Raw genomic sequence first — 18,638 nt, 5'->3', positions numbered from 1 at the left:
TTTCTCTGTGGAGATAGAGATCGAAAACAAGTTTTAACTTAGCCAAAAAACATTTTTCCACCCTCAAGCCACTTCATGGGTAATTACGTTGGAAAATGATTTTTTCCTTGTAAAAACTTGAAAGTTTTGTGGGTTTTTGGTGGGAGAACCACAAACCCACCTCAAAATCTTGTGTGAAACTTGGAGAACACCCAAAAGCCGAATCATGGGTGTATGACTCCAAGTAATTTTTGGAAAACTTCGTGAAAAACTTGAAAGCTTTTGAAAAACTGGTTGAGTTTATATAAATCATGAGAAAACTTGGTTTTTTAATGGAAAAAACACAAAAACTATCACATAATCAGCAGTAGACTTGACCAACTACATTATAGTGAGTGTAGAGTCTAAAATACATGCAAAATCCCATAAGAAATCAGAGAAAAAGTGCAAATAATGCACTCCAAGGATTTGGCGGTCGACCACTTGCAGAGGGCTAGTCGACTGCCTAGCAGCCAAAAACTACAAATTTAAAACGATGAAGGCTAGTCGACCATCTGCATGAGTCGGTTGACCACCTGAAATGCAATTTCTCCTAGAGATGTCACTTTTTTTCTTTTCATCTTTTTGCATGCTTTCTTTCATGAAATGGAAACATAAACACTAAGACTTCTACAACATAAATAATAACATGGAATTGTATTGAGAACATGGTAGATCACAACATAAACATGGAAATACATTTAAGTACCAAGCATGCTAATCTTCATGAAAATGAATTGAACTTGAAAGGGAGAAGGGATAGGCACTAAACTTGTAAAGAAATATGATTCTGTAGATCAAGTGAGAACCCTCTCTATCTAAAACAGACCTGCAAAGACTTCTTTCAAAATGAATGAAAAAGATTTCCTTCTCTTTTCTTTTTCAAAACAAACCCCCTTTTGAACCCGAAATGCACTTAGAAAATGCTACCTTTTTTTTTTGGATTACGCACTGGGTATCCACATGTCCGTTTTACGGTCCACGTGACTAATCCTGCGCCCCTTGAAGTTGACCCCACAACTCCAAAGGGAGGGTAAATTCAGGAGTCCAGGGGTGGAAACGAGCCCGGGAGGGTTTGAACACCTGACCTCGTGAGAGGCACTCCCGCAGTCCGCACTACCACCTGAACCACACCCTGGGGGTTAGAAAATGCTTCCTTGCCTCCACTTAGATGTGCACAAAACTCTCCATAGGGAAGTCCTTATATAGATCTCTAATGGAAGGGAAGGAAAACCACTTTGAATTTGAATTTCAAAACTTCAAATTCAAAAACAACCACCAAAAACTATTGTTAATGGTTATTCAATCTTTTAGCATTATTATTATTTTGTATTAGTAATAAGTGTGAATTAGTAAGGGTGTTATGGTCATTCCTATTGTACTTATATTATAAATAGAGCGAGAGACCTATCATTGAGTTTAGGTTTTCGATTTTACCCAATTGCTCAGCATGGTATCAGAGTGTGATCTAAACTAAACCCTACTTTCCTCAGCTGTCACTGGAAAACACTATACCCACGGTTGTCCTTCCTAGATTCACCTCCATCCCATATTATTTCACAAAACCAACCATACACTGATAAACAGAACCCCCCCCCCCCCCACGATGACTCACCCCACAAAACCCCATCGCTGGAGTAGCCCCCACGCGCTGGCCAAATTCTGGCTCACGCGCTGGATTTCCAGCCACTTTTTCTTATTTTTTCCTCTGCCATGCTCTGATTCCTTCTCTAGACTATACTATCAAGCTGTTAGGTCAGTTTTTTGCTAAAAAATTCAACCTTTTCCAACTATGCACTCGTGGCATTCCGCTAATGTCTGTTCAAGGCTTGTGAAGGCTTCTTTGTGAGTTTTTTGGAGTCGTGGCAGCATTCATATCTTCAGTTGTGAGGCTGTGGCAGTACTATATCTGTCGGTGAGTTGTTCACCTCACCCGTGGCAGTGCGGCACCTAAGGAATGGTTGTTTGATGCTTTGTGAAGCAGTTTATCCATTGTTAATAAGTTTATTGGGTCTGAAACAGCGGGATTTGCTGTGTTTTTTGATTCACTATCCTAATTCCTTCCATATACCAAAATATCAAGCTGCTAGGCATGTGTTTTTGCTCCAAGATCCAATCTTTGTTGTGACAATGCACTCATGGTAACTCGTTAGTTGTTGTTCGGTGTTAGTAACGGTCATTGATGACCTTCTCGGGGCAGCGGCAGTGCTCATAAGCTGTTTTTTTTTTTTGGGGTGTGAGGCTGTGGCAGTGTTTCTTTCTTGGGGCTGCATCTGAGGTTGTTGGTGATTTGTTCATGGTAGTTACGGTGGTTCACCTCTCCAATTGTTCTAGTGGCAAGTGTTGCTTTCTTGGAGCTGCATGTGAGTTTCTTGGTGCTATGGCATCCTTGTACTGATTTATCTGTGGCTTGTTCATGGTAGGTCACCTTGTTCGTGGTTGTTCCAATTGTTCCAACAATTAATCTTATGATCATTGGTTTGAGTTTGTGAATGTTGGGATGACATTTGCAAATCCCAAAAGTATGATTCCTTCGTTAGTCAATTGTTTGAGTGAACCGCGTACTGTGACTATATCAGAGGAGTATTCAAGGTTTCTATAGTATCAATTGTCTCAACAAGCATTTTATCACATTGCTTCTTTTGCCCAGGGATGTAGTCCTGCAATCTGCATGTCATAATCTACATGTCATATGGAATCCTTCCTACTAGTCCTTGGATTATCAATTTTGCTACCACTGACCATATAACAGGTGCAACCAACTTCTTTTCTTATCTCCAATATCCCAAAAATCTCCCTCAAGTTACCCTTGCTAATGGGTCCACCATTGCTGTTGAGGGGATAGGAACAATTAATCCTACACCTTCTATCTTTTTTTCTTCTGCTTTATACATTCCTAAATCTCCTTTCAATCTTATGTCAGTTAGTAAGCTTACAAAGTCACCAAATTGTTCTATCACATTCCTTCATGATTTTGTGGTTATTCGGGATCTGAAGACAGGAAAGGCAATTGGCACAGGATGCGAGGCTCGTGGATTTTACTACTTTGAGTTGCCTTCTCCACCCATTTCCTGCACAGTCGCAGCTACACCACTTCAAATCCATTGTCACCTTGGTCATCCGTCCTTGGACAAGTTGAAACAGCTAGTTACTAACTTGAGTTATGTGTCTAATCGAGTGTGAGTCTTGTCAATTGGGCAAGCACCATCATGTTCCCTTTGCTCCCCGAGTCAACAAAAGGGTGGTTAGTCCTTTCATGCTTGTCCATTCTGATATTTGGGGTACTAGTCGTGTGAAGTTGGGGTTTCGGTACTTTGTTGCATTCATTGATGACTACTCTAGGATGACTTGGTTATATTTAATGAAAGATCATTCCAAATTGTTTGATATCTTTTGTGCTTTTTGTTCCCAAATAGAGACTCAATTCGACATGTCAGTCAGGATGCTTCGTAATGATAATGCTAAGGAGTACTTCAGTACCCAATTCAATACTTATATGACTAACTCCGGTATGATCCATCAGTCCACTTGTGCCCACACTCCACAACAAAATGGAGTTGCAGAGCAGAAAAACAAACATATTATTGAAGTCACTCGTACCCTATTGTATCAAATGAATGTCCCCAAAGTCTTTTGGAGTGATGCTGTGCTCACAGCTTGCTCCCTAATCAATAAAATGTCATCCTCTGTCCTTGGTAGTAAAATACCATATTCAGTTATCTTTCCTAAGGCTCCTTTGTTCTCCCTTCCTCCTTGTATATTTGGGTTTGTCCTTTGAGAATCAGTTATCTCTAGGAATGGATAAGTTGGATCCTTGTGCTATCAAATGTATTTTTATGGGCTATTCCTATACTCAAAAGGGATATTGATGTTATAGCCTTACTTTACATAGATTCTTTGTCTCTTCTGATGTCAGCTTTTTTGAGTCTACACCACACTACTCTGATTCCACGAGTTCTGCTGACCTTGATGAGTCCCTTCATCTGCCTTGCCTTCCAGATCCAAACCTAGTATCTGTGCCCAATCCTCCTACATCTTCATCTAGTTTGAATCGTTCTCGTTGCTTGAATCATCCCAATTTGCAGGCATACACACGATGACTCAAGGGGGAAGTGCCTCCTCTAGCTTCTACTACTGTGCCTCTAGTTCCCTTGTCAATGATCTTACTTCTCGTGATGTTGATCCTCCAATAGCTATTCGAAAAGGTAAACGCACTTGTACCCAACATCCGATCTCCAATTTTTTTTGTTATGATTTCTTGTCACCCTCTTATTACTGTTTTGTTAGTACTCTGTCCTCTGTTGCGCTTCCAAGATATACTTATGAAGTAGGTGAAGGATGACAATGGTTGAAGAGATGCAAGCACCACATGATAATGATACTTGGGATTGGTACCTCTTCCGCCTGATAATTCTGTGGTTGGTTGTCACTAGGGTAATGTGAAAGTCAACCCTGATGGTTCTATGGCTTGTCTGAAGGCCCGACTTATTGCTAAGGGGTATATTCCGGTGTATAGTTTGGATTATTCAAACACATTCTCCCCAGTTGCTAAACTTGCCTCGATACGTTTTCTCATTTCTTTAGCCACCAGCCTCTACATCAGTTAGATGTGAAGAATGCTTTCCTACATGGTGATCTTCATGAGGAGGTATATATGTCGAGCAAACCCCTAAGGGTTTGTTGCTCAGGGGGAGTTAGGCTTAGTATGTCGGCTCAAGAAGTCATTGCATGGATTAAAACAATCTCCAAAAGCATGGTTTGGTCATTTTAGTGTTATAGTACTTGAGTTTGGCCTTCATCAGTGTGCAATATATCAGTCCGTATTTTATCGTCACACTCCATCGGGCAGTATTTTGCTTATTGTATATGTGGATGACATTGTAATCACTGGTGATGATGATCGCGGCATCCAGGACCAAAAGCTTTTTCTACAAAGCGAGTTTCAAACCAAAGACTTGGGACCATTAAAGTACTTCTTGGTTATAGAAGTATCGAGATCTTGTACGAGAACTGTCTTATCTCAGAAGAAGTATGTTCTTGATCTTTTAGATAAGACGGGGCTGTTGGGATCCAAACTAGTTGATACACCCATGGATCCCAATAGTGAGTTAGCCAAATATGGGTGATTTGTTGCCTAAACCAAGTCGATACTGGAGACTTGTTGGAAAGTATAATTATCTCAGAGTCACTCGACCAGATATATCATTCGCAATAAGTGTTGAGTCAGTTTCTCAGTTCCCCGAGAATAAGTCACTGGGATGCAGTAATTCGCATTTTGAGATATCTCAAAGGTGCACCAAGGAGGGGTCTCTTATATCAAGATCAGGGTCACACTCATATTCAGGGCTATACATATGCAGATTGAGTCGGATCACCTTCCAATCAAAGATCCACAATCGAGTATTGTATCTTTGTTAGTGGTAATTTGATGACTTGGAAAAGTAAAAAACAAATTATGGTTGCTAGGTCGAGTGCTCAGTCAGAGTATAGGGCAATGGTGCACACTACATGTGAACTTGTTTGGCTGAAGAACATGTTGAAAGAACTAGGTCTTCCACATTCTCGGCCTATGGAGTCGATGTGTGATAATCGAGCTACTATTCATATTGCCTCCAACCCTATCTTCCATGAATAGGCAAAGCACATTGAAGTTGATTATCACTTTATTCAAGAGAAACTTGTACAAAAGCTCCTTACGACAACTCATGTGAAGTCTAAGTTTCAACTTGTTGATTTGTTCACTAAAGCCTTGGAAGGTTCTCGCGTGAAATTCATTTGTAACAAGCTAGGAGCATATGATATATGATAATAGTCTAAAAATTCAATATTTTCATACACTTCATAAGACTTTAGTACACTTCCATTATATTTATACTCATACTTTTGGTCAAATTAGAAACTCATGTCACAACTTTAATTTGTATCAATTTTAATTGTAAAAATAAGACTATGCATACATGTTTAGGTTGTCTTGAGTATTATTCATAAAGTATAGTATTTACGTAGTGTATTTGTTGTGTGGAAAAAAACATGTGAAAGAAAAGTCAACAATTTCAGCTTGTTTTCCTACTACGCAGCAGTCAATATTTTGAACATATCTAAAATTGTAGACCTCAAATTGAGCTGATATTTTATATCTAGAAGGACAAGACATATATCTACAACTTTTATGTTTTGAATAATTTCAAATTCAGTTTGCATGTAGGTGAAATATAGCAATCAATCTAGGTGAAGACAAGTCAAGAATTCTGGCTGCGCGCAGCTTGCTATTTTGGACATATCTGGAGCTCCAAACCTTGAATGAAGATGAAATTCGGTATCTGAATGCCCAAGACATGGGGTTACAACTTTCATGTTTTGACCAGTTCCAAATTCCATGTGTAAAGGGGTAAAAATGGAGCAATCTCGTGGAAGTTGATAAAATTTCAGCTTGTGTTCAAACTTGTGTTCACACTTGCATAAGGTGCTTGTGATGCCTATAATAGGAAACCTTGGGAGAGCTCTAGGAACACGAAATTCTGACCATTCTTCTCCCAGAGGATTGTTGTAGAACTTCTCTCTCAAGTTTAGAGTTCTTAACAAGGCTAGAGATGAACCTCTATGTGTAGTATTTCTACTTCTCTACTTTGATTCAAATTGGAGTTTAATAAATGTAATATTTTTTATTATGTATGAAGCTCTTTATCATTTTCATTTTCAAATAAACCAAAGATTATGGTTTTCAAGTTCGTATAAATTCAATCATGCTTTCTTTATGCGATTTCTTTTTAATCATAGTTTTATTTTATAGGTTGATCTTAAACTGCAATATTGTCAGTAGATATATTGTCGATTTTGGATAACTTATAAGATAACATCTTCTTGTTCTCAAGGAAAAAGAGTTTTATGCATATCAAATACATTTTCTTATCATTTGTTCTTCAAAGAAATACTTTCCGATTGAAGGTTTGGAACGTGAAACTTTCAGTTGAGTTATAAAATTGAATCAAAGTAGGAAATAGATTTACAAAGCATAGAAGGGATTCTCAACGCCTTGTTATCCTTAATACTTGATTCTCTTCAACCTATTTTGTTGTAAGCGCTTCCTCGTGGGATCGACCCTCAATCTATACTTCAATAACCGCTAGTATATTTTGAGCGTAACCAAAAATTTGGCGTCGTTGTTGGGGAAGCCATATCAACAAGAAAGGTTTGTACTTCAAAGGTAAAGTTCGTTTTTTTTCTTCCGTTTCTTTTCTTTTAATGGAAGGCTGAGCCTCCTACTTTTACTTGTAATTTCTCACGTCTCTTATTTTTCCATTGTTAATATTAATCTTATGGACAGCTAAGCCACCTATTTCTTATTATTGTTATTATTATTATTATTATTTTTTATGTGGTCAGCTGAGCCACCTTTTATTATTTTTCTTTTCTCTTTTATGGATGGCTATGCCTCCTAGTTTCATTTTATTCTCTTGTTAAAGTTCTTTCTAATAGATTTTTATTTTATTTTATTTTTTATATAGTTTATGTTCTAACAAAAAAAGAAAAAAAAAAAAAGAATTTCTCTTTGTTTTGGGTGTATGTTTTGGCAGAGAACCAAGCATGGAAGACTTGTGAGAAGAGTTGAAATCGAGCAGCAACCAAGCCCCACTGCTAGTGAGACCTCATCTGATTCTTAGTCAAGAACATTGTTTGACACACCTGCTACCATGAATCAACTTGAGCCTAATCCAGCACGATCCTTGAAGGACTACTTGCACCCAACCCGTACAACCACTCCATCACGTATCATGTTTCCCGCAAACACTCCACAACTAGATTTCAAACCGGGCATGATCCAACTCCTACCCACCTTTCATGGATTAGAAAGCGAAAATCCATATGTACATGTTAGGGAATTTGAGGAGGTAGTGGTCACTTTTTATAGCCAACCCAATGCCATAGATTCTATTAGACTAATTTTTTTTCCCATTCTCTCTAAAAGAGTTGGTTATACTCCCTAAGACCAAGATCCATAGGTACATGGCCGGAAATGACTGAAGCTTTCTTTAATAAATATTTCCCGCACCATAAGACCAATAATTTGAAAAGACAGATCTCAACCTTTGCCCAAAAAGATAATGAAACCCTATACCAAGCATGGGAAAGGTTTAAAGAATTGTTAAATTTGTGCCCACACCATGGGTATGAGAATTGGCGCCTAGTTAGTTGCTTTTATGAAGGACTCACAATTAGGGAGCGCCAATTCGTGGAGATGATGTGCAATGGAGAGTATCTCCAAAAAGATCTTGATGAAGCAATTGAATTCTTGAATGACCTAGCTGAGAAAGCTCACACCTGAACTGGACCCAATGCTACTGATAACACCAATAGGTCAAAACCTAGTGGTGTCTACCATCTACGAGAAGAAGACCACCTCAAGGCCCCAATTGAATCTTGTCACAAAGAAATTTGAAGTCTTGGAAAGCTGAGATAGTTGGCCCATCCAAATAGTCGCTAGAGTGGAATCTTGATGAGAATCAACAAGCAGCATTAAAGGATCCATTGCATGTTCCAGTTGGGCCTATTACTAGAGCGAGATCCAAAAAGATCAAAGAAGCACTTCATGGGCTGATTCAAAATATTTGGGCTTATTCAAAAACGGGGCACTCCAGGCTTGGCCCAAAGAAAGATGAAAGCTTAACAAACTTAATCCAAGTTTTTGATGGAGCTAATCTTGTTAATGGCTGTAATCTCCTTATTAATGGTGTGCTATTCAATTATGAGATTTGACTTTTTGGCTTTTTGTCTCTACATTTAATTTGTAATTTGCAAGACAACTTAGCTTGCATGGGTTTTTAGTAAGTTGTGAGAGTCATTAATGTGTCTAGTAAGTTGGTGTATTGTCCTTGTCTCCCATGCTTGTGTGGGAATTACTAAGTATTTAATGTCCTTATCTCCCTTGCTTGTGTGGGAATTGTTGAGTGTTTAATATCCTTGTCCCCCATGCTAGCTATATATATCTCACCATTGTAAGAGCTAAATTGATCATTGAATAGAAATCAAGAAAAAAAAGTGAGGATTTGTTTCTTCTTTGGGTTCTTTAGAGAACTTGCAAACTTATCAAGGATTCTTCCTTGTGGCATTCAAATTTTATACTTTCGGTTCATGATTAAGCTATAATCATTGGGTCGGGGTTTGTTACTTTATACTTTCGGTTCACACTTCATTTATAAATGTTGGGGCGGAGTTTCCTATCAAAAATCTGAATTTTAGCTTTCTTGGGCAAGAATTCCAATATTGGTTATTGGGTCTCAACGCGTGTCGATTGAGGTTCACATCAAATCTCAAGTCACTTGCTTTGTCTGTGGAGAAGTGGACCACCCAGCTCAGGAATGTCCCACCTATGGAGAGATGCGAGATATGTATGAAGAACAATGTAATGCACTTGGAATGTTTCAAAAGCCATACTCACCGTACTCCAACACTAACAACCCTGGCTAGAGAAACCATCCCAATTTTAGTTGGAAGTCTAAATCCAATCAGCCTACACCATCCAACCACAACAACTGGAAACCTGAGGCACCATCACAACGATCTTATCCTCCACCTCAATATAATGCTCCACCTGCAAGATCTTCTTTGGAAGACACTTTACACGCATTTATGGAGGCGCAGAATAAGATGAACAAAAAATTTGAATCTGTCCTTACACAGGTGGTGGAAGAGAACAAGGAGATAAAAAGTCAAATCACTAGATTAACTAGTTCTCTGACAATCCAAGAGAGAGGTAAATTTCCTTCGCAGCCTCAGTCAAATCCAAAAGGGCAACATATGGCAGAAACTTCAACCAGAGAGGAGCATAATATTAAAGGGGTTAATGCCATTATGACTCGAAGTGGCATAACTTTAGATGGACCAACTCTGCCAAACAACAAAAGCACTACTCCTGGACATGCCTCTCCACAAGAGCCTAAGAAGAAGTTTCCGATACAGGTGCCATTCCCCCAAGCTCTTCGAATGGGAAAATTACCGGAAAATCAAAGTGAGATTCTTGAACACCTCACACAAGTTAAAGTAAACCTGCCTTTGTTACATGTGATCAAACAAGTACCAGGATATGCAAAGGTAATCAAGGATCTGTGCACCATGAAGAAAAAGCACCATGTCAAGAAGACGGCATTCTTGATCGAGCAGGTAAGCGCGGTGATTGAGCAGAAAACTCCGCCAAAATACAAAGATCCAGGATGTCCCACAATTACCTACCATATTGGGACAAACGAGTTTAGCCAAGCTCTACTAGATGTAGGTGCATGCGTCAACTTAATGCCTTACTCAGTGTACCTACACCTAGGACTTGGAGAGATTAAGCCCACTTATGTGGTATTGCAACTGGCCGATCGTTCTGTGCGACGACCAAGGGCGATAGTGGAAGATGTTTTGCTCCAAGTTGATAAATTCTACTATCCCATTGACTTTTTGGTCCTGGATACTCAATCAGGGGTTGACATGGAGTCAAAAATCCCATTGATCTTAGGAAGACCATTCTTGGCTACTGCAAATGCTTTGATCAACTATAGGAATGACCTCATGAAGCTGTCATTTGGGAACATGACTCTTGAAGTTAATGTCTTCAATGTTGGAAAGCAACCACGAGACGAGGATGAGTGCTATCAAACCTACATGATAGACACACTTGTTCAGGAGGAAATACACTTGCATAAAGATTTTGAATCTTTAAATTACCTCCTCCATAACTCTAACCTTGATCCATTGCTATTTCCTATAAATACTATTAATATTTTTGCTGATTTTGATGAAAAACAAGATAAGCAATTGAAATATTGGCAACCGCGCTTTGAAGAGTTGCCAAGTGATAGAGAAAAGCCAAAACCCTTGACCTTGGAACCTCCCCACTACCCAAGGGTTTGAAGCATGCATTCTTAGAAGCAGGTGATACCTTTCCTATCATTATTTCTTCTGAACTTAGTGCTGAACAGGATGAAAAATTGATAAATTTGTTAAGAGAACATAAATCTGCACTAGGTCGGGTCATAACTGACATTAAAGGTATTTCCCCACTGATTTGTTCCCATAAGATCCATTTAGAGGAAGGAGCTCAACCCCGTAGAGACCCCCAAAGAAGACTTAATCCTACAATGAAAGAAGTTGTTAAGAAAGAAGTCTTAAAATTATTAGATGTAGGTATAATCTATCCAATATCTGATAGTCAATGGATGAGTCCAACATAGGTAGTTCCTAAGAAATCAGGGGTGACTATGGTGGAAAACGAGGATGGAGTATCTATTCCAACTAGGGTAGTGACTGGGTGGCGAATGTGCATCCACTATAGAAAATTAAATTCTACCACCCGAAAAGACCACTTTCCATTGCCTTTTATTGACCAAATCTTAGAACGAGTAGCTGGCCATCCCTTCTATGGCTTTCTTGATGGATATTCAAGATATTATCAAATAGAGATAGCTATGGAAGATTAGGATAAGATCACTTTTACATGTCCTTCTGGTACTTTTGCTTTTCGTAGGATGCCATTTGGTTGATGTAATGCGTCTACTACTTTTCAGCATTGTATGATGAGCATATTCAGAATATGGTTGAAAAATGCATGGAAATTTTTATGGATTATTTGACTATTTTTGGTAATTCCTTTGACTCATGTCTGCTTAACTCGAAAGCTGTTTTGAGTAGGTGTGAAGAAAAAGGACTTGTGCTGAACTGGGAAAAATGTCATTTCATGGTGCCTTCAGGGATCGTCTTAGGGCACATTGTGTCTAAAAAAGGAATAGAGGTTGACAAGGCCAAAATCGAATTAATTTCTCAACTACCTTCTCCTAAGACAGTAAGAGATGTCCGATCATTTTTGGGACATGCTGACTTCTACAGGAGGTTGATACAAAATTTCTCCACTATTTCACGACCATTATGTAACCTCTTGTTGAAAGATGTGGAGTTCAACTAGACTTTAGAGTGTGAAGAAGCATTTCAAATGCTCGTTGGCAAACTCACCACTGCTCCTATCATACAGTCACCGAATTGGACCTTGCCATTTGAAATTATGTGTGACGCTAGCAATTATGCTATCGGAGTTGTCGTAGGGCAACAAAGGGAAGGGAAACCCTTTGTTGTTTATTATGCTAGTCAAACCTTAAATAGTGCTCAAATAAATTATTCTACTACTAAAAAGGAACTACTAGCAGTTGTTTTTGCTTTAGAAAAATTCCGTTCTTATTTGATTGGTTCACCTATTACTGTGTTTACTGACCATGCAGCCCTTAAAAACCTTCTGTCTAAGAAGTATGCTAAGGCTCGTTTGATTAGTTGGTTTTATTCTTGCAGGAATTTGATCTTACAATCAAGGATAAGAAAGGTGTGGAAAATGTTGTGGCTGATTATTTATCTCACCTAGAGTTCAATGACTCTACTGAAGGACCACCCATTCGAGATGACTTCCCTAATGAACATCTATTTGCCATTAGCCAAATGCCACGGTATGCTCACATTGTCAACTACTTGGTTTCTAGTGAAATTCCATCCAACTGGAGTGCACAAGATAAATGTAAGTTCTGGTCGAGAATCGAGATAAGAAATTTTTATTAGGATGATCCTTATTTGTTTAAGTATTGCCTTGACCAAATCATGAGAAGATGCATTCCAGAAACTGAGGTAATGAGTGTCTTGAGCTTTTGTCATTCAAAGGCTTGTGGTGGTCATTTCTCTATGAAAAAGACCGCTACAAAAATTTTACAGTGTGGTCTTTATTGGCCCACTTTGTACAAAGATACTAATGCTTTTTGTCATTCTTGTGAAAAATGCCAAAAGTTGGGAGCACTAACCTAACGTCACATGATGCCCCTTAACCCTATTCTTGTCATTGAAATATTTGATTGTCGGGGTATTGATTTTATGGGTCCTTTTCTTTCTTCTCTTGGCTATCTTTATATTCTTCTTGCTGTTGACTATGTGTCCAAATGGATCGAGGCCATGCCTTGTCATACTAATGATAACACTGTTGTTGACCTTATTGGTCATATCCCGTTTTGGTCATGAAAAACACTCTGATATTTAATGGTTAATGAGTTTGTGTGCAGGACCAGTCGGAAGTATCATATGGTGCACGCACATGGACTTGAAGAAGACAAAGACCCTAAAGATTGTTTTGTGTTGTAATTTATATTTATCATTTTGGGTCTGTAATATTTAAGTAGGAATGGTCTATAATAATTGGTGCATATCATGCATGTAGAACTACAAAGCTCAAAGATCATAGAACGACTCTAAGTCCCTACACATCTCCTGAAAATCAAATGACCATAGAAAGACCTTAGGGAACACGGTCGACCAACACCGGATTTTTTCGGTGCCTTCAAAAGGGCCTAAAAATGACCCTAGGACACTCACTCATGCACATATATGAATGATCATTTGAAATTGGTGATTGAATGCTTAAAACAAGACCCGAAATGTACTAAATGTGCACGTTCGGTCGACCGTATCCCTAAGTACAAAATGCCCACGGTCGACCGAACTAGGACCGAGTCAACTAGTTGACCACATCGTGGTCGACCGAACTCACGTAGTTCATTTGACCCCAGTCAAACAAACTCCCCAGGAGTCAACTTTATTGACCTCTTGGTCGGACCGAGTATATTTTGTATATCACCAACCTGATCAACCGAGTTCCCACGTGTGGGAACTCAACGATTTGGTTGACTGACTGAGGAAGTTCAAATTGACCCTAGTCGACCGAACCTCGCAAAAAGGGAAAATCGCCATTGGACTTACAAGTCCAATCGACCGAACTCCCAATTCATTTAATGCTCGGTCAACCGAACCTCAAGAACTTCGGTTAACCGAACTTAGCTCAGTCGACCAGTGCTCTCGAGTTGCCCCAAATTTTTTACCGTGGTAAATATTTTTAAACGGGATTAATTTATTTAAATAATATTAAAACTTTTATAATTATTCCATTTGTGTCCTTAACGGCCATATTTTTGGGGATGTCTATACATACCCCCTCATTTGGAATAATTAGAGAGAGATTAGCCAAAATAATTAGCAAAAATCCTCTGAATCTCAAAAACCTATTTTTGCCTATTCCACTCCATATACTCTCAAACATTCATTCCTTTGATACATCCTATCCTTGTGAGAGTGTTATATTGTGTTATTGATTATATAGTTTGCTCATACTCCTATTTGCTTGTTTGTTTATTTGATATTGATTTTGAAGAGTTAAGCAAAGAGTTATCCCACAGATTTTACTTGATAAATCTTGTGCTGGGAAAAACTCATTAGCTTGAGGATCTTAGCATTGTCATTGCAAGATTCCTTAAAGCTTTATTTGCTTTGTGTGTGCAAAATATTTTACAAATTAGATTTCAAACAACTCTTGCACTAAATACAAGTTGAGAAAATATTTTTGAGTTTGTTTGAATAAATATTGCTAGCATCGTTGAAACACTAAGCTGATATTGAGATTTCATATACTTTGCTTTCAAAGATTAGCTTGCTTGAACACTCTTGTGCTTGATTAAATAAAATCATTATATTGAGTGTAGATTGCACACATACACCACTGAGCTTACAGTTCCTACATGTTTGGTGTGAATTGATTATTACTTGCGCATATTGGGTACATATCTGCTTTACATGAAAACACAATCACTGTACCATTTGATTGAGTGAATATTGTTGTATTTTCAAGCGTGGCCTGAAGGGGCGGTAATCCAGCCCGGTAAGGATTGTGTAGGTTGAGGTCAGCCCTGTGTTAATTGACCTGATTGTAAAGGTTGAGGTCAGCCCCATGTTAATTGACTTGATTGTGAAGGTTGAGGTCAGCCCTGTGCTAATTGACCTGATTGTTTAGGTGCCGCTCCACCCATTAAGTGAGCCTATAGTAGTAATCATTGTGCTTGTTAGCCAAGGCGGGGACGTAGGCATTTTGGCCGAACCTCGAAAACATATCGCGTGTATCATTTTCTTTTTCCACACTTTACTTTACTGCACGTGTATGTTTATTTATTGATTGCATAGATTGACCTTAGGCTTATGTAATACTGTTGTTAGTAAATTGACCTAGGGGACAAAATTTTTAAATACCAATTCACCCCCCCTCTTGGGATTGCACAAAAATTAACAACTGTTATGATCAAATTTTTGAAAGAGAATGTATTGTCTAGGTATGGTACGCCACGTGTCATCATCAGTGACCAAGGGGCACATTTCTGTAATCGTTCCTTTGAAGCTTTGATGCACAAGTATGGAGTTGTTCACAAGGTCTCCACCGCATATCATCCACAAACCAATGGACAAGCTAAGCTAGCAAATTGTGAAGTCAAGCAGATTTTGGAAAAAACTGTTCAACCAAACTAGAAAGTTTGGTCTTTACGCCTATTTGATGCATTATAGGCTTACCGCACTGCTTACAAGACTATTCTTGAATGTCTCTATATCGACTTGTCTATAGGAAAGCGTGTCATCTACCTATTGAACTGGAGCATAAAGCTTATTGGGTTGTTAAAGCCCTTAACTTTGATATTAGTGTTGCAGGTCTTCGAAGGAAGTTACAATTGTCAGAAATAGAAGAGTTGAGGAACGATGCCTATGACAAGTCCAGGATTTACAAAGCTAAACTGAAAATGGCTCATGATAAGCACATCCTAAGGAAATATTTTGAGCCAAGGCAACGGGTGCATCTATATGATTCCCGTTTGCATCTCCATACTAGAAAGTTGAAATCCCGCTAGATCAGTCCATTTTTGGTGAAACAAGTATTTCCCAACGGTGCTATTGAAATTGAAGATCCAAAAGATGGGAGAATTTTCAAAGTTAATGGACAACGGTTGAAGCATTTTGTGGAGCGCGTAGACCAACCTGAGGAGACCACTTTGGTGGCTCATATTTACCTCAATTAATCAGGTTTTATCTTTCTATACTATAGTTTTTATTTTGTTTTTTTGTTTTTTTTTTTCTTTTGGGTGTTTTTTATTTTAGTTCTTCTGGTATCTCCTTGCATGCCTAGTTCTTATACAAGACCATTGCTATATTTGGTGACAGTGAGGACACTGTCAAATTTAGGTTGGGGGTGCTGGCATATTCATGCACGTTTGCACATTTGCACTTATGTTTTTGGTAATTCTTGTGTAAACAAGTGTACATTGCATGTTTGAACGGATTGACTTGGAATCTTACCTGTTCTATCAATGTGTTTTGGTCAAAATATTCGGTTTTAGTCACATTTTCTATCTTGATTATTAGAGAATAACTTCTAAAAATTTTATCCACACGTTGCTGGCCATATGGTAAGATGGATGTTCAATGTATATAGCTGAGAAAATTACCATGGTTAAGTTTATTTTCCTTTTAAACTCACACATCTTTGGTGAGTGAGTGGAGAGGATGAGAAAACAGCTTATGAACTTTCATTGATTTGTTGGATTGGTTAATTGTTGCTAGGAATGTCAATACGTGATACTTATCAGCCGAGGGATGATATTGGTCAAAATGAGGATTTGTTTTATTGATGAGCCTAGATAACATGAACATTCTCTATCCTTGAGAAAATCATGGTAAGAATTGTTATTTTATTTTGGTTGTATTTGTTCTTCCATTGATTTAAAATATATATATATATATATCAAAAAAAAAAAGTTGTAAAAAAAAAAAGAGAAAAAGAGGAAAAATGTTGAAAAAAAAAAATGTTTATTGAGATCAATAAAGTCTTCCATCATTTATAGACAACGATCTTAGTTTTCTCTTTCTTTGTAAATAATTTTCTCACTAGGCTCTCTTACTTGTATCATTCTCATAATGACCTATTGAAATCCTGACGCTAGTAGTAAGATGGGTGAGTTCTATAGCAGTTAGTTTTCCTATCTTCTTATCAATATTAGTTTATTCGTCTGTCTTTAAATGTAACCTTTTCCAGAGTGTCTATCTATTTTCCAACTCCACGAGTGAACATCGAACCCCGCAAATTAATATTTGTACCTGTGAGGATATGGAGTTGAAACTTTTCCATGGTTAATTTTTCAAAGTTATATGTATTATGGTATGGTAAGAGGAGCTTGGGCCTAGTACACACACACAATTTTAGAAGTTGTGATCGAAATAATCTTATTAGTACTTGTGATCTTACCGATATTTAGATTCAAAATACTTCTATAGTTTTGCTTATTTTATTTTGATCTTATCATTGTGTTGTGCATCATGTTTACGCTTGAATTGCTAAGGACTAGCAATAAGCTGGTTGGGGGTTGTGATAATAGTCTAAAAATTCAGTATTTTCATAAACTTCATAAGACTCTATTACACTTCTATTATATTAATACTCATACTTTTGGTGAAATTAGAAACTCATGTCACAACTTTAATTTGTATCAACTTTAACAGTAAAAATAAGATTATGCATACATGTTTAGGTTGTCTTTAGTATTATTCATAAAGTATAGTATTTATGTAGTGTATTTGTTGTGTGCAAGTGGAAAACGACGTGTGAATGAAAAGTCAACAATTTCAGCTTGCTTACGTACTGCGCAGCAGTAAATATTTTGAACATATCTGAAGTTGTAGACCTCAAATTGAGCTGATATTTTATATCTAGAAGAACAAGACATATATCTACAACTTTTATGTTTTGAATAATTTCAAATTCGGTGTGCATGTAGGTGAAATATAGGAATCAATCTAGGTGAAGACAAGTCAACAATGTTGGCTGCGCGCAGCTTGCTATTTTGGACATATCTGGAGCTCCAAACCTTGAGTGAAGATGAAATTCGGTATCTAAATGCCCAAGACATGGGGTTACTACAACTTTCATGTTTTGACCAGCTCCCAATTCCATGTGTAAAGGGGTAAAAATGGAGCAATCTTGTGGAAGTTGATAAAATTCCAGCTTGTGATCAAACTTGTGTTCACACTTGCATAAGGTGCTTGTGATGCCTATAAAAGGAAACCTTGGGAGAGCTCTAGGGACACGAAATTCTGACCATTCTTCTCCCAAAATTGTTGCAGAACTTCTCTCTCAAGTTTGTGATATGAATTGTAAGTTAGGCTAGAGTTCTTAACAATGCTAGAGATGAACCTCTATGTGTAGTATTTCTACTTCTCTATTTTGATTCAAATTGGAGTTCAATAAATGTAATATTTTTTATTATGTATGAAGCTCTTTATCATTTTCAGTTTCAAATAAACCAAAGATTATGGTTTTCAAGTTCGTATAAATTCAATCATGCTTTCTTTATGCGATTTCTTTTTAATCATAGTTTTATTTTATAGGTTGATCTTTTACTGCAATATTGTCAGTAGATATATTGTCGATTTTGGATAACTTATAAGATAACATCTTCTTGTTCTCAAAGAAAAAGAGTTTTATGCATATCAAATACATTTGCTTATCATTTGTTCTTCAAAGAAATACTTTCTGAATGAAGGTTTGGGACGTGAAACTTTCAGTTGAGTTATAAAATTGAATCAAAGTAGGAAATATATTTACGAAGCATAGAAGGGATTCTCAACACCTTGTTATCCTTAATACTTGATTCTCTTCAACCTATTTTTTTGTAAGCGCTTTCTCGTGGGATTAACACCTCAATCTATACTTCAATAACCGCTAGTATATTTTCCAGCTTGAGAGGGAG

At 37.7% G+C, this 18,638-nt stretch overlaps 1 protein-coding gene and 1 non-coding gene across 3 annotated transcripts in view; both read right to left on the bottom strand.

Annotated features, from left to right (window-relative positions):
• LOC131153582 (uncharacterized) overlaps positions 1–18,638 on the bottom strand; it is a 55,442-nt gene that overhangs the window by 33,181 nt on the left and 3,623 nt on the right. The gene's annotated exons all lie outside the window — the stretch shown is intronic.
• Positions 8,081–8,187, bottom strand: LOC131154748 (small nucleolar RNA R71). The gene has a single exon (XR_009136657.1). It is a non-coding gene; the product is annotated as a small nucleolar RNA R71 (small nucleolar RNA).

Source organism: Malania oleifera, chromosome 4, assembly GCF_029873635.1.
Source record: "Malania oleifera isolate guangnan ecotype guangnan chromosome 4, ASM2987363v1, whole genome shotgun sequence".
In the NCBI taxonomy this organism is placed as follows: domain Eukaryota; kingdom Viridiplantae; phylum Streptophyta; class Magnoliopsida; order Santalales; family Ximeniaceae; genus Malania; species Malania oleifera.
The sequence above is the reverse complement of the archived record's forward strand: the minus strand, read 5'-3'. Positions and strand labels throughout refer to the sequence as shown.